Source organism: Caretta caretta, chromosome 14 (assembly GCF_965140235.1).
Source record: "Caretta caretta isolate rCarCar2 chromosome 14, rCarCar1.hap1, whole genome shotgun sequence".
In the NCBI taxonomy this organism is placed as follows: Eukaryota; Metazoa; Chordata; order Testudines; family Cheloniidae; genus Caretta; species Caretta caretta.
In genome coordinates, this window is record NC_134219.1 from 20,630,119 (window position 1) to 20,646,158 (window position 16,040).

General features: G+C 48.7%; 1 protein-coding gene and 1 long non-coding RNA gene across 3 annotated transcripts in view; one reads left to right on the forward strand and one right to left on the reverse strand.

Moving 5' to 3' along the window:
* The window catches only part of TRIM16 (tripartite motif containing 16), a 113,952-nt gene that overhangs the window by 80,691 nt on the left and 17,221 nt on the right, over window positions 1-16,040 (forward strand). The gene's annotated exons all lie outside the window — the stretch shown is intronic.
* On the reverse strand, window positions 11,172-12,556 carry LOC142069303 (uncharacterized). Its single transcript, XR_012665067.1, has 2 exons — window positions 12,269-12,556; window positions 11,172-11,687 (listed from the first exon to the last, which is right to left on the reverse strand). It is a non-coding gene; the product is annotated as an uncharacterized LOC142069303 (long non-coding RNA).

Below are 16,040 nucleotides of genomic sequence, written 5' to 3' on the forward strand. Positions count from 1 at the left end.
TCTGATGCAAATATTGTGCCCAGTGCTGGCTTCAACCCCCTAGCTCCGCCAGTGGTGAGTTAAAACATGAGCCTTTCAAAGGAATGCCTTGTAAAGGAGTTGACCTGGGAAAAGGTCGTGCGATCTTGGCTCCATGAGGATCTCAAAACTCAAGTTACAGAACATTCCGACACAGACTGGGCCAGAGCCTCAGCTGGTGCTAATGGGCATAGTGCCATTGCTTTCACGGGAGCTGTGCTGATTTACAGCAGCTGAGGATCTGGCTGATGAGAAGCAGTGGGGCCTATTGGCTAAAGCAGAGAGGGGTTCCCTTCCTGACAGCTACCAATTGCTACGTGTCACTTTCCCTGTTTCCCCATCCGTAAAACCATCTCCCCTCATGTAAAGCACATGGAGATCACTGGATAAACAGAGCCCTAGAAATGGGTCTACCATCATCCAGCACGGGGCTGAGTGCTTGAGTTTAGTTCAGTTTTCCATACACCCTCCAAAGATCTCCACTCCTCTGGGGCTGTGCCGTCACAGAGGTGACACCTGGAGGCTATCAGGCATGGACGTACAACATACGCATGCATGGCACTATGTTAGTGTACAGTGGGAGGAGTGGAAAACTACAATGGCATCCTCCCTGTGACTGTCACTTACCACAGGTAACACTATCCCTGATAATGTCACGGCTAACCTGGTGGCTGAACTTTGTGACTTTGTCCTTACCCATAACTATTTTAGATTTGGGGACAATGTATACCTTCAGATCAGCGGCACTGCTATGGGTACGCGCATGGCCCCACAGTATGCCAACATTTTTATGGCTGATTTAGAACAACGCTTCCTCAGCTCTCGTCCCCTAATGCCCCTACTCTACTTGCGCTATATTGATGACATCTTCATCATCTGGGCCCATGGAAAAGAAGCCCTTGAGGAATTCCACCATGATTTCAACAATTTCCATCCCACCATCAACCTCAGCCTGGTCCAGTCCACACAAGAGATCCACTTCCTGGACACTACAGTGCTAATAAACAATGGTCACATAAACACCACCCTATACCGGAAACCTACTGACCGCTATTCCTACCTACATGCCTCTAGCTTTCACCCTGACCACACCACACAATCCATCGTCTACAGCCAAGCTCTGCGATACAACCGCATTTGCTCCAACCCCTCAGACAGAGACAAACACCTACAAGATCTCTATCAAGCATTCTTACAACTACAATACCCACCTGCGGAAGTGAAGAAACAGATTGATAGAGCCAGAAGAGTTCCCAGAAGTCACCTACTACAGGACAGGCCTAACAAAGAAAATAACAGAACGCCACTAGCCGTCACCTTCAGCCCCCAACTAAAACCCCTCCAACGCATTATTAAGGATCTACAACCTATCCTGAAGGATGACCCAACACTCTCTCAAATCTTGGGAGACAGGCCAGTCCTTGCCTACAGACAGCCCCCCAACCTGAAGCAAATACTCACCAACAACCACATACCACACAACAGAACCACTAACCCAGGAACCTATCCTTGCAACAAAGCCCGTTGCCAACTGTGCCCACATATCTATTCAGGGGACACCATCACAGGGCCTAATAACATCAGCCAAACTATCAGAGGCTCGTTCACCTGCACATCCACCAATGTGATATATGCCATCATATGCCAGCAATGCCCCTCTGCCATGTACATTGGTCAAACTGGACAGTCTCTACGTAAAAGAATAAATGGACACAAATCAGATGTCAAGAATTATAACATTCATAAACCAGTCGGAGAACACTTCAATCTCTCTGGTCACGCAATTACAGACATGAAGGTCGCTATCTTAAAACAAAAAAACTTCAAATCCAGACTCCAGCGAGAAACTGCTGAATTGGAATTCATTTGCAAATTGGATACTATTAATTTAGGCTTAAATAGAGACTGGGAGTGGCTAAGTCATTAAGCAAGGTAGCCTATTTCCCCTTGTTTTTTCCTACCCCCCCCCCCCAGACGTTCTGGTTAAACTTGGATTTATGCTGGAAATGGCCCACCTTGATTATCATACACATTATAAGGAGAGAGGTCAGTTTGGATGAGCTGTTGCCAGCAGGAGAGTGAGTTTGTGTGTGTGTTTTTTTTTTGGGGGGGGGGGGGGGGCGAGAAAACCTGGATTTGTGCTGGAAATGGCCTACCTTGATTATCATGCACATTGTAGGGAGAGTGGTCACTTTGGATAAGCTATTACCAGCAGGTGAGTGAGTTTGTGTGTGTGTGTGTTTTTTTTTGGGGGGAGGGGAGAGAAAACCTGGATTTGTGCTGGAAATGGCCCACCTTGATTATCATACACATTGTAGGGAGAGTGGTCACTTTAGATAAGCTATTACCAGCAGGAGAGTGGGGTGGGAGGAGGTATTGTTTCATGGTCTCTGTGTATATAATGTCTTCTGCAGTTTCCACAGTATGCATCCGATGAAGTGAGCTGTAGCTCACGAAAGCTTATGCTCAAATAAATTGGTTAGTCTCTAAGGTGCCACAAGTCCTCCTTTTCTTTTTGCGAATACAGACTAACAGGGCTGTTACTCTGAAACTTACCACAGGTAGGAGACAGGAAACTTCCACCTCCAAACTTTGTATGGCAGGCAATACAGTACTACATAATGCCAAATGTGTTGCTATGCTGACACCTAGTGGTGTGAAGGAAGAGGAATAAATGTATCCTCACAAGGCTGCAAGAATGAAGAATTTTCATAATTATAAAAAGAAAAGGAGTACATGTGGCACCTTAGAGACGAACAAATTTATTTGAGCATAAGCTTTCGTGAGCTACAGCTCACTTCATTGGATGCATTCAGTGGAAAATACAGTGGGGAGATCTATATACACAGAGAACATGAAACAATGCGGTGTTGTCATACACACTGTAACGAGAGTGATCACTTAAGGTGAGCTAATACCAGCAGGAGGGGGGGGGGGAGGGGGAGAAAACCTTTTGTAGTGATAATCAAGGTGGGCCATTTCCAACAGTTGACAAGAACGTCTGAGGAACGGGGCGGGGGGGGGGGAATAAACATAAGGAAATAGTTTTACTTTGTGTAATGACCCATCCACTCCCAGTCTCTATTCAAGCCTAAGTTAATTGTAACCAGTTTGCAAATTAATTCCAATTCAGCAGTCTCTCATTGGATATATGCCATTATGTGCCAGCAATGCCCCTCTGCCATGTACATTGGTCAAACTGGACAGTCTCTACGTAAAAGAATAAATGCGAATAGAGACTAACACGGCTGCTACTCTGAAACCTTTCATAATTATGTTGACCAACTCCTTCTGAACCTGTTCTTTTGCTCTGGCACCTGAACCAGAAGATATGAAAACTACATAGGGGAAAAAGTAAACCAATATGGTGTTTTAAAAAGAGAGTTGCATGTGAGTGCTGGGCTGTATTCACTGGTTGAAGGGAAGAAGCATGATCTAATAGTTAGAGCTGGTAACTGGGATTCCAAGCTTCTATTCCTGGATCTGCCACTGACTTGTATACTCTCAAGCAAGTCACTTGCCTTCTGTACCTCAACTTACCCATCAGTAAAAAGGGGGTAGCTATACTCATTTACCTCGCAGGGGAGTTACAAGGGTTCATTAGAACAGGAGGACTTGTGGCACCTTAGAGACTAACAAATTTATTAAAGCATAAGCTTTCGTGGGCTACAGCCCACTTCATCGGATGCATAAAATAGAACATATAGTAAGAAGATATATATATATATATATATATACACACACATACAGATAAGTTGGAAGTTGCCATACAAACTGTGAGATGCTAATTAGTTAAGATGAGCTATTATCAGCAGGAGAAAAAAACTTTTGTAGTGATAATCAAGATGGCCCATTTAGACAGGGTTAATTAATCCAGGTTTGTAAAGTACTCTCTGTGGGCTATTTGGGAGCCTGAGTTTCCAGTGGAAATAATAGGAAGTTGCGGACAGTTGCAAGGCTTAGGGATGAGTGTGGAGCATGCTGCAATGCTCATTCCAGTTTTCACACCGCACCTGCTGTTAGGTAAGAACTGTAAATGAAATCCCAAGTGGCAGCTAAATCAGAATTAAAATCCCCTTGAAAGCTATCTATAAAGAGGGGTAGGACACTTAGGAGGGCCTGGGTGCTGGGCATGTCCTCCCCCTTCCTAAATGGATGCATGGACTGGGCAACATGGTGTGGAGGAGCTGACAGAGGATATGGCTTTCTCATTTGCAAACAAGGGCTAACATATTCTGAAATGAAGCACAAGCAGGAGGTCTGTGTACAGATTTCCCACTTGTGTTCTACAGATCCCATCCCTCTCCCATCACCTTCCCCTCCTGGACACTGCACCTGCCTAACGGTGAGTTGTGAAACTGAATGGGCAGGTGCCCTGGAATCTTCTGTTGATTGTCTGGAGAAACTCAGGCTGCATATTCTAGAAGCACTCTTTAGCTCTTTGCCATACTCCCAATAAAGTTAATAGCAAAACTCCCATGGGGTCCCTCCAGTTAAGGTCACTGACCTAGTTCAGATTGTTGGATAGACGAGAATCAGGGGGACTAGATGTTAAGAGAGTACATATGTAATGAGAATTTTAGAAAGAGTCATTTCACAGAGAGGAGAGTAGACAGAATGAACTCCCAGATTAGATGGTGGAGTCAAGTACAGGATGAGCCAAACCTGGATGACCTTCTGCTATGTACTAAATGAATGGGGTATTAGTCCATTTTGTGCTTGGGGAATATCAGACCATGTGTAAAGGAAGTTTTCATTGATCGTACCCTTTACACCATTTGGTCTGCTTTGCATGGGAAAGATTTCCTTTTCCCTAACACAAGATATTTGTAGATGTAGAGCATGGAGTTGGCAGAGTTTCCATCCAAACATTTCAGGTATGAAGCTTGTGTAGCCTGCCTGTGGACCTTCAGCACTATCCATCTTAGTGACAAATGCCATCTGCATATGGCTAGTGTTCATGTATCTTTTTATGGTGTTCTTATCACACTTCTGGCTGGGTCATCAAGAGGCTGAACTCACGATCTCTGGAGCTAAAACATGAACCTTCCCTACCTGAGCCGAAGAACAGAGCTGGTCAGAAATTTTCCAGTGGAACAGTTTTCTTTAGGAAAATGCTGATTGGATGAAATTGCAACATTTCACAGGAACATACTAATTTCATCAATATTTTCAATGAAAAATTATTGAAACATTTCATTTTGATACAGTCGAAGCACTTTGGTTTGACATTGTATATTATATTTATTATATTATAAGTATGTCATATAAAAGTCAAAGTGCTAAAATCAAAACAAAGTGCTTTAGCCTCACTGAAACAAAACATTTTGCTAAAGTCATTCAGCTATTTCTGAAATTCGCTTGGTTTGGAAATCGCATTCAGCAGGAAATGTTGATTTTTTTTTTTTGTTCCAGTTTGGTGCAAATAGAAATTTCAAAATGTCAAGATTTCCTGTGGAAGTGAATTTCTGCATGTCGCCCAGCTCTACTAAAGAATCAGGTCCCTTAGCTTAAAGGCAGGAACAGACATGTTAACTATCCCCATGGTCCAGGCACTGGAGCTGGACAAGGACACACTTGTCCAGTGTGTTATACTGATATTACTGATTCCTTCTTGCATTCTACCTGTAGATATTGGCTGATAGCAATTGCCGGGCCTAGTGAGCCAGAACAAATAATATTGTGAGAGCAGCCAGCAGCCCTTTATGGGGCAGCAGGGATAGTGCAAAGAAGAAAGAGCATGCTGGTTTCTTTAGGAGGGATTCAGAACTTCTGTCATTGTGCTTGATCCAGGAACAAATAATCACAGAAATGTTTCTTCTTGTCTTTATCAAATGGCTCGTGGGCATCTGTAGCACATGGGCCAGAGACTCTCCACTGGTGAAGCCAATGCAGCTCCAGCAATTTATACTGGTAGAAAGGATCTGTCTCTATGTTTCTACAACAGGTGAGGAGAGTGAGATCATACCTGAGCTTCTGCAAACATTCCCACTCTGTTTGTACTTAGCTTCTGCTCTATCCTGGGTAAAGGTCATGAAATATACAGGCAAACCCTCCAGCTGGAGCCTCTGGGGAACCACACTAAGACAGAACTGCCTGTGTTATTCAGGGCTACATTTTTCCTAATTAAGCAACCATGTATCTGGCAGGCACTAAAGCTAACACAGCTGGCAAGAAATTGGAATTCCTTCCAGCACAAGCCTTAGCCAAATATCTCTATCATCTGCCTTGATGGATGAGAGTGGGTGGGGACTGCGCAATCCCCTGGGAATGGTTCAGATCTGAAGATAGAAATCCTAGCTGCCCCCTCTTCAACTCCCAGTGCTGAACTGAATGCATGAGCTGGAATAGCAGTGGAGTAGGCTAGTCACTGGGGGTTTGGGGTGATGCTCTGGAGGTCTCTGGAAGTGAAAAATGAGTCATTCACCTATTGGCAACTGACCTCAGCTTTTTCCAGCATTATATTTTCCCTTTGGTTGCTCGTACTTGCTCTTCTGATTGCGGTTCTCATGGACTGTAATAATCATAATCATGGTTTTGAAACACTCAGACCCAGAGGATTCTGAGTGCCATACAATAAGTAATCTGAAACGTAGGCAGTTAGGAAAAAACGATGCCTCTTTGTCTCCTGTGTACTGCATCCTTCAAATTACTGTGTGCAGAGTTCAGCAGCCATCTTGTTCTCAGTGCTTCTGGTGCTTTGTTTCAGAGGAGACACACACCCCACATGCTTTCATGGAGACTTTGCTTTTGTGCTTTCATATTGTTTCCCTCAATCTAGAAGAGACTTCATGGCAGATGTGGGTACGTGCCTTCCTCTTTCTGTAGGGAGTGAGGACATAGACCGTGCATTGCATTTTCTTGCTGTGGCACTGGTCCCTGAAACCAAATCCTCGCTCTTGTGAATGTTGCTTGTAGAATCTTTGAGGGCTCTTCCTTCCATTGCTCTGCAGCCAGCTGCAGAATTGCAAAGAATTGGTGAGGTAATTTACAGGACCTTTGGCTACATGGAAGAGGGAGTGAGCTGCCTTCCTGTCTCTGATTCTAGCCTCAGGATGGTGGCTCTGAGACCTCTGAAAGGGGCCAGCAGAGCCAAGGAGTCCAGTGCCACTGTTGCCACACAGGTCCATGGGCATGAGTTGCTTATATAGCCATTCAACTCAATGCAGCAGGGACCTAATAATGGTCCCATTTCTGCTCAATGACTTAGGGTGCGTCTGCACAGCAGACAAAGACCCGTGGCAGCTAATCTCAGAGCCTGGGTCAACTGACATGGGCTCGTGCTGCAGGGCTAAAAATAGCAGTGTAGTCATTTGGGTCTGGCTGGAGCCTGGGCTCTGAAACCGGGCGAGGGGAAGGATCTTGGAGCCAAGTGCCTATACTGCTATTTCTAACCCTGCAGGGTGAGTCCTGTGAGCCGTCAGTTGACCCGGGCTCTGAGACTCGCTGCCGTGGGGATTTTTGCTGTGTGGACATACCCAGAGCTTTTTCAAGAGAGCTGAGCCTATTCCTGGGCCCAAGCTACCTCTAGCAATGGCCTGTCTCTCGGTGGAGTCCCACAGCTTCTCCCAGCATTTCACCGGGTCCCTCCCCTGAGGCAAGAGCCTGGGCTTTGAGTCTGAGCAACACTCAGCAGAAGAGAGTCCATGTTAGAGCCGGCAGCTCCTAGGGTGAAAAGGAGGCAGGGTCACTCTCCCCACAGCCTGGAGCTTCTGCTTGTGCAAAGGGGGTTTGTGTTTCACTCCCTCCTGGGCCAAATGGAAGAAGAAGGGGAGCTCTTCCTCTCCCTCAGCTGGGAGCCCCCCGTAGTACCTCTTCAGTGAACATCTGTAAAGAAAAGAGTCACTGATGCCAAGAAAAGTCACAGCCTTGCCCCAGCATCACAGTGTATGATGAGCTGCACAACTGTATCCTGAACCCACAATTTTCAGAGTAGCAGCCGTGTTAGTCTGTATTCGCAAAAAGAAAAGGAGGACTTGTGGCACCTTAGAGACTAATGGCTTTCCTCACCTCTGCTCCCATCCATAACCCCCCCCCCCCACTGAATTAGGTGCAACAGACAGAAGGGCCGGGGGAAATCCATAGCTGTGCCCATATAGGGGTAGGTGGGAGGTCCCCATTAAGGGCACAGCTATGCCTGGTTTTCATACTCTCCTAAGGCCCCTCTGTTTCTAATCTAACCTATCCCTTGAGGAGTTCAGCCATCGGTAGGTATTGCATATTTGGACACACTTTGGCAGGACCGGGCCCCAGCCCCATGGCACATTTCTCAGGAGTAGAAGTGTTGTTAACTCCAGTATCTCAGCCAGATTCCAGCTCGGGTAGCTACATTCTTCCTTCCTGGAATGCCCAGGGAAGTTTTCCATAGGATTCAATATTCTTCATCCCTTCCTGTCTTAGGGTATGTCTATACTACGGAATAAGGTCGAATTTATAGAAGTCATTTTTTTAGAAATCGGTTTTATATATTCGAGTGTGTGTGTCCCCACAGAAAATGCTCTAAGTGCATTAAGTGCATTAACTCGGCGGAGTGCTTCCACAGTACCGAGGCTAGAATCGACTTCCGGAGCATTGCACTGTGGATAGCTATCCCACAGTTCCTGCAGTCTCCGCTGCCCATTGGAATTCTGGGTTGAGATCCCAATGCCTGATGGGGCTAAAACATTGTTGCGGGTGGTTCTGGGTACATATCGTCAGGCCCCCATTCCCTCCCTCCCTCCCTCCGTGAAAGCAAGGGCAGACAATCGTTTCGCGCCTTTTTTCCTGAGTTACCTGTGCAGATGCCATACCACGGCAAGCATGGAGCCCGCTCAGGTAACCGTCACCGTATGTCTCCTGGGTGCTGGCAGACGTGGTACTGCATTGCTACACAGCAGCAGCAACCCATTGCCTTGTGGCAGCAGACGGTACAGTATGACTGGTAGCCGTCCTCGTCATGTCCGAGGTGCCCCTGGCCACGTCGGCTGGGAGCGCCTGGGCAGACATGGGTGCAGGGACTAAATTTGGAGTGACTTGACCAGGTCATTCTCTTTAGTCCTGCAGTCAGTCCTATTGAACCGTCTTATAGTGAGCAGGCAGGCAATACGGATTGCTAGCAGTCGTACTGTACCATCTTCTGCCGGGCAGGCAAGAGATGAGGATGGTTAGCAGTCGTACTGTACCATCTTCTGCCGAGCAGCCATGAGATGTGGATGGCATGCAGTCCTTCTGCACCGTCTGCTGCCAGCCAAAGATGTAAAAGATAGATGGAGTGGGTCAGAACAAGAAATAGACCAGATTTGTTTTGTACTCATTTGCCTCCTCCCCCGTCTCGGGACTCATTCCTCTAGGTCACACTGCAGTCACTCACAGAGAAGGTGCAGCGAGGTAAATCTAGCCATGTGTCAATCAGAGGCCAGGCTAACCTCCTTGTTCCAATAAGAACAATAACTTAGGTGCACCATTTCTTATTGGAACCCTCCGTGAAGTCCTGCCTGAAATACTCCTTGATGTAAAGCCACCCCCTTTGTTGATTTTAGCTCCCTGAAGCCAACCCTGTAAGCCGTGTCGTCAGTCGCCCCTCCCTCCGTCAGAGCAACAGCAGACAATCGTTCCGCGCCTTTTTTCTGTGCGGACGCCATACCAAGGCAAGCATGGAGGCCGCTCAGCTCACTTTGGCAATTAGGAGCACATTAAACACCACACGCATTATCCAGCAGTATATGCAGCACCAGAACCTGGCAAAGCGATACCGGGCGAGGAGGCGACGTCAGCGCGGTCACGTGAGTGATCAGGACATGGACACAGATTTCTCTGAAAGCATGGGCCCTGCCAATGCATGCATCATGGTGCTAATGGGGCAGGTTCATGCTGTGGAATGCCAATTCTGGGCTCAGGAAACAAGCACAGACTGGTGGGACCGCATAGTGTTGCAGGTCTGGGACGATTCCCAGTGGCTGCGAAACTTTCGCATGCGTAAGGGCACTTTCATGGAACTTTGTGACTTGCTTTCCCCTGCCCTGAAGCGCATGAATACCAAGATGAGAGCAGCCCTCACAGTTGAGAAGCGAGTGGCGATAGCCCTGTGGAAGCTTGCAACGCCAGACAGCTACCGGTCAGTTGGGAATCAATTTGGAGTGGGCAAATCTACTGTGGGGGCTGCTGTGATGCAAGTAGCCCACGCAATCAAAGATCTGCTGATATCAAGGGTAGTGACCCTGGGAAATGTGCAGGTCATAGTGGATGGCTTTGCTGCAATGGGATTCCCTAACTGTGGTGGGGCCATAGATGGAACCCATATCCCTATCTTGGCACCGGAGCACCAAGCCGCCGAGTACATAAACCGCAAGGGGTACTTTTCAATAGTGCTGCAAGCTCTGGTGGATCACAAGGGACGTTTCACCAACATCAACGTGGGATGGCTGGGAAAGGTACATGATGCTCACATCTTCAGGAACTCTGGTCTGTTTCAAAAGCTGCAGGAAGGGACTTTATTCCCAGACCAGAAAATAACTGTTGGGGATGTTGAAATGCCTATATGTATCCTTGGGGACCCAGCCTACCCCTTAATGCCATGGCTCATGAAGCCATACACAGGCAGCCTGGACAGTAGTCAGGAGCTGTTCAACTACAGGCTGAGCAAGTGCAGAATGGTGGTAGAATGTGCATTTGGACGTTTAAAGGCGCGCTGGCGCAGTTTACTGACTCGCTTAGACCTCAGCGAAACCAATATTCCCACTGTTATTACTGCTTGCTGTGTGCTCCACAATATCTGTGAGAGTAAGGGGGAGACGTGTATGGCGGGGTGGGAGGTTGAGGCAAATCGCCTGGCTGCTGGTTACGCGCAGCCAGACACCAGGGCGGTTAGAAGAGCACAGGAGGGCGCGGTACGCATCAGAGAAGCTTTGAAAACCAGTTTCATGACTGGCCAGGCTACGGTGTGAAAGTTCTGTTTGTTTCTCCTTGATGAAACCCCCCGCCCCTTGGTTCACTCTACTTCCCTGTAAGCTAACCACCCTCCCCTCCTCCCTTCGATCACCGCTTGCAGAGGCAATAAAGTCATTGTTGCTTCACATTCATGCATTCTTTATTCATTCATCACACAAATAGGGGGATGACTACCAAGGTAGCCCAGGAGGGGTGGTGGAGGAGGGAAGGAAAATGCCACACAGCACTTTAAAAGTTTACAACTTTAAAATTTATTGAATGCCAGCCTTCTTTTTTTTGGGCAATCCTCTGTGGCGGAGTGGCTGGTTGGCCGGTGGCCCCCCCACCGCGTTCTTGGGCGTCTGGGTGTGGAGGCTATGGAACTTGGGGAGGAGGGCGGTTGGTTACACAGGGGCTGTAGTGGCAGTCTGTGCTCCAGCTGCCTTTGCTGCAGTTCAACCATACACTGGAGCATAGTGGTTTGGTCCTCCAGCAGCCTCAGCATTGAATCCTGCCTCCTCTCATCACGCTGCCGCCACATTTGAGCTTCAGCCCTCTCTTCAGCCCGCCACCTCTCCTCCGGTCATTTTGTGCTTTCCTGCACTCTGACTTTATTTGCCTCCATGCATTCGTCTGTACTCTGTCAGTGTGGGAGGACAACATGAGCTCGGAGAACATTTCATCTCGAGTGCGTTTTTTTTTCTTTCTAATCTTCACTAGCCTCTGGGAAGGAGAAGATCCTGTGATCATTGAAACACATGCAGCTGGTGGAAAAAAAAAAAAGGACAGCGGTATTTAAAAAGACACATTTTATAAAACAGTGGCTACACTCTTTCAGGGTAAACCTTGCTGTTAACATTACATACATAGCACATGTGCTTTTGTTACAAGGTCACATTTTGCCTCCCCCCACTGCGTGGCTACCCCCTCCCCCCTCCCTGTGGCTAACAGCGAGGAACATTTCTGTTTCGCCACAGGCAAACAGCCCAGCAGGAATGGGCTCCTCTGAGTGTCCCCTGAAGAAAAGCACTCTATTTCAACCAGGTGACCATGAATTATATCTCACTCTCCTGAGGATAACACAGAGAGATAAAGAACGGATGTTGTTTGAACGCCAGCAAACATACACTGCAATGCTTTGTTCTACAATGATTCCCGAGTACGTGTTACTGGCCTGGAGTGGTAAAGTGTCCTACCATGAAGGACGCAATAAGGCTGCCCTCCCCAGAAACCTTTTGCAAAGGCTTTGGGAGTATATCCAGGAGAGCTGCGAATGCCAGGGGAAAGTAATCCTTTCACATGCTTGCTTTTAAACCATGTATAGTATTTTAAAAGGTACACTCACCAGAGGTCCCTTCTCCGCCTGCTGGGTCCAGGAGGCAGCCTTGGGTGGGTTCAGGGGGTACTGGCTCCAGGTCCAGGGTGAGAAACAGTTCCTGGCTGTCGGGAAAACCGGTTTCTCCGCTTGCTTGCTGTGAGCTACCTACAACCTCCTCCTCCTCATCATCTTCTTCGTCCCCAAAACCTGCTTCCGTATTGCCTCCATCTCCATTGAAGGAGTCAAACAACACGGCTGGGGTAGTGGTGGCTGAACCCCCTAAAATGGCATGCAGCTCATCATAGAAGCGGCATATTTGGGGCTCTGACCCGGAGCGGCCATTCGCCTCTCTGGTTTTCTGGTAGGCTTGCCTCAGCTCCTTCAGTTTCACGCGGCACTGCTTCAGGTCCCTATTATGGCCTCTGTCCTTCATGCCCTGGGAGATTTTGACAAAGGTTTTGGCATTTCGAAAACTGGAACGGAGTTCTGATAGCACGGATTCCTCTCCCCATACAGCGATCAGATCCCGTACCTCCTGTTCGGTCCATGCTGGAGCTCTTTTGCGATTCTGGGACTCCATCATGGTCACCTCTGCTGATGAGCTCTGCATGGTCACCTGCAGCTTGCCATGCTGGCCAAACAGGAAATGAGATTCAAAAGTTCGCGGTTCTTTTCCTGTCTACCTGGCCAGTGCATCTGAGTTGAGAGTGCTGTCCAGAGCGGTCAAAATGGAGCACTCTGGGATAGCTCCCGGAGGCCAATACTGTCGAATTGTGTCCACAGTACCCCAAATTCGAGCCGGCAAGGCCGATTTAAGCACTAATCCACTTGTCAGGGGTGGAGTAAGGAAATCGATTTTAAGAGCCCTTTAAGTCGAAATAAAGGGCTTCATCGTGTGGACGGGTGCAGGTTTACATCGATTTAATGCTGCTAAATTCGACCTAAAGTCCTAGTGTAGACCAGGGCTTGGCCTGCAGCTGTTAAACAGCTGCTGTGCTTCACCCAAGAGCATAGGTGCTGACTCTGTGGGTGCTCCGGGGTTGGAGCACCCACGGGGAAAATTTAGTGGGTGCTCTGCACCCACTGGCAGCCAAGCTCCCTGCCCCCCTGCCCCACCTCATCTCCGCCTCCTCCCCTGAGTGCGCCGAGTCCCCGCTCCTCCGCCTACCTCCCAGTGCTTGCCGCCGCCAAACAGCTGTAGCAAGCTGGGGTGTGGGGGGAAGGAGCAGGAATCATAGAATCATAGAATATCAGGGTTGGAAGGGACCTCAGGAGGTCATCTAGTCCAACCCCCTGTTCAAAAGCAGGACCAATCCCCAATTAAATCATCCCAGCCAGGGCTTTGTCAAGCCTGACCTTAAAAGCTTCTAAGGAAGGAGATTCCACCACCTCCCTAGGCAACGCATTCCAGTGTTTCACCACCCTCCTAGTGAAAAAGTTTTTCCTAATAGCCAACCTAAACCTCCCCCACTGCAACTTGAGACAATTACTCCTTGTCCTGTCCTCTTCTACCACTGAGAATAGTCTAGAACCATCCTCTCTGGAACCACCTCTCAGGTAGTTGAAAGCAGCTATCAAATCCCCCCTCATACTTCTCTTCTGCAGACGAAACAATCCCAGTTCCCTCAGCCTCTCCTCATAAGTCATGTGTTCCAGTCCCCTAATCATTTTTGTTGCCCTTCGCTGGACTCTTTCCAATTTATCCACATCCTTCTTGTAGTGTGGGGCCCAAAACTGGACACAGTACTCCAGATGAGGCCTCACCAATGTCGAATAGAGGGGGACGATCATGTCCCTCGATCTGCTCGCTATGCCCCTACTTATACATCCCAAAATGCCATTGGCCTTCTTGGCCAGGAACATGGCGCGCTCAGGGGAGGAGGCAGGGAAGAAGCGGGGCCAGGGCGGGGATATGGGGAAAGGGTTGGAATGGGGGCAGGAGGGGAGGGAGTTGGGGCAGGGACTTTGGGGAAGGGGTTGGAATGTCGGCGCCTATGCCCAAGAGGTGGCTGCATGTTGGTGATGGATGAATGATCCCTGTGTATAAGTTTAATATAAAATATTTACAAGCCACTACGAGAGGCATCATATTATATCTTAGCACTATTTACAAATTGGCAGTTGCCAGATGCACAATGGCCCTCCTGGCCCTGTGCTGCCAGCATGCCCCTTCCCCTTGGGAGTGGGCTCATGCTGTGCCACACAGCCCCCTGCCCAACACTGGAACACCCCCCCCCCCCGATTCCCTATGACCAAAGCCCCCCTGGACCCGCTATGCCGAGCACCTTCCCAGACCCTGCCACAAATGCACAGTACCCTGCACAGCACAACTGCCCAGCACCCCACACAGAACCCCCTCTACTTAGTGCCCCAACACACGGAGATCTTCCCCGCCCTCTCACAGCCCAGCACCCACCCCCCAAGGCCCTCCAGAGACCCCCTCCCCCATGCCCTGCCTCCCAGACGCACTCACCAGCCCTGCTGGGAGGCTACTGTGTTTGCCAGGCTGAGCTGACAATGCAGCCAGGGCTCCGTCAGGACCTACTTGCCTGGAAGGGCCCAGCCAAGCCCCCCCTCCCCCCACTGCCCTTCCCCCCAGCTGGGCAAGACTGGCCAGGCTTCTGCATCAGTCCCAGGCGGCTCAGCTCCGGGGAGACAGGTGGGGCCCCACAGGTGGTGGGAAGCAGAGACTGCCTGGAGCCGGAGGTGCACTGGGGTCCGGCCAGGAGGCAGAGAGAAGCTGGCGGGTGGGGCAAGGGGGTGGAGAGGAGCCCTTGGCCGGCCGGCGGGCAGACCAAGAGGAGCAAATGGTGGGTGGGGGGGAACCAGCGGGCTGGCAGGGTCTTGGGGCACAGTGCAAGCAGAGCATGGGCCTGGCTCCATGGTGCCACTGGTGCCATTGTAAACCCGGCACTGGTGAGGTGCTGCGGCCTGCAATATGCAGGTCAAACGAGATGATCATGATGGTCTCTTCTGACCTTAAAGTCTACGAGTCTTTTACAATAGCAAAGGGTAACCTCCCCAAACCCCTAAATCATTTTGCCTCAGATATAGAGGCATGATGCAAACCATCCTGGAGTCACCAAAGATGCCTATTACCATCTTCTTCCTCGATGCCAAAAAAGGGATGGCACCTGAGTGGAAGTTCTCTTATTTCACAACTCCACCATCCACTGGAAGAACCAGTTTCACTTTTTTCAGCCTTGCCTTTCTGAACAGAGGAAGGGGAACGCAGGAGAAAAGCTGCATTTAGAGCAGCAAATTCCTTCAGTGCTCACATGATAAAACTGGGAACTTAAACTGTATCGGCTGTGTTTCCCATGAGCAAAGGAGGGGCGAAAAGCCAAAATGAAGAACATGAGCTAATATTTTGTGCAGAAAGTTTCCAAAGGGCATGTGGATTTAAATAATCTCTGCCCCATAACTCAGCCTCTCAGAGAGAACTAGCTCAGTGGTTGTTGCAAGATGAAAAGCGTGCCTACCTACAAGTATTAAATATAACTAATGGGCCAAGTCCTGGCAGTCTCACTCAGATTGTAGTCAGTCCTGGCTCAGTCACAATTCCATTTGAATAAAAAACTCATCAGGGCATCAAGATTTAGACCGTTCAACAGGTGTGCCATGGAAGAACATGAGGGTTTGGCTCACTATTAATAGTACATTTCATCAGGCTACAGGGAGGGCTGGTTGAAAATTTTTCATCAAAACTTTTTTTCATTGGGAATCTGGGTATGTGAAAAAAATGAAAAATTCTGCAGAAGGGGTCTCCTATCCTTGACAATTTTTGATTTTTTGTTGG